Source organism: Bison bison, unplaced genomic scaffold (genome assembly GCF_000754665.1).
Source record: "Bison bison bison isolate TAMUID 2011002044 unplaced genomic scaffold, Bison_UMD1.0 scf7180017863912, whole genome shotgun sequence".
Lineage (NCBI taxonomy): Eukaryota > Metazoa > Chordata > Mammalia > Artiodactyla > Bovidae > Bison > Bison bison.
In genome coordinates this window covers 22,002-23,126 of record NW_011494484.1, presented here as the reverse complement: position 1 = coordinate 23,126, position 1,125 = coordinate 22,002, and positions in this window count along the sequence as shown.

Sequence of the window (1,125 nt, the reverse complement as noted above, 5' to 3'; positions counted from 1 at the left end):
AGAAGCCCATCTTGGGCTTCCCAGATGGTGCTAGTGGTGAAGAGCCCGCCTGCCAATGCAGGAGAAGTTAGAGAGGAGGGTTTGATCCCTGGGTCAGGAAGATCCCTTTCAGAAGGGAATGACAACCCACTCCAGTATTTTTGCCTGGAGAATCCCATGGACAGAGGAGCCTAGAGGGCTACAGTGCATAGGGTCACAAAGAGTCAGACACGACTGATGCAACTTAGCACACAAATTTAGAATAAGATGGCAATAGGCCACACCCATTAATAGGTCACTGCAGACACTGTGATGAGCACCTTTGATGTTTCAAGACTAGAAAAACCTTCCTCCACTCAAAGAGGAACAATAAGAGGATGCCACTCAGAGGGGATGCAGATGCAGACTTTTGGAGTTTGTCATTTTTATCTTGTGTAAGTGATACTAATCTCTAAATATTTCTTAGGTTTGCTTATTAAATTTGAACTCCAGAAAGTCCACAGTTAATTCACTTTCTCTATATAGTTTTACAAATGAAATCCATTTGATTATGTACCCTACAACCTGAAGAACTCAAGCATATGCTAGCTGGCATAGTCATTAGGTTAAAGTACTTGTAATAACCTTAAATTTCATCAAATAAATGATTTGGCTGTTATCATTTTAGTTTTTACAGAATAGATTGATCAATTCTCTGTTTACTTGGGGGAAATTTATAATTTTAATGTTGAGTGAAGAAAACAAGGATTAGAAAAATATAGAAATACAAATTATAGACAGTTTTAAATATTCTATGATAGCTCTATGAGAAAACAAGAGAGGCTCTATTTGTGCCTTCTGGTAGCACTGCAAAAGAGATGAGTTAGTGATTTAAAGTAAAAATATCACAACTTTACAACACTATAAATGAAAGACTATATAGTCAGAATGAAAGACAGAACATCTTTAGCATTCTGAAACCATACTGCCAAAGAAAAAATATTTATTTTTACAGTATTACATATTCCTATTCCTACCCTAGTTTAGAGGTAAGCTTTTATTGTCTACATAATGTCATTGTAAATATTTTATTTGCAAGATGAATTATTCCTCATTTAAACATTTCACCACACTTTGTATCCATAGCCAATTTTAGAAAGTATCCCT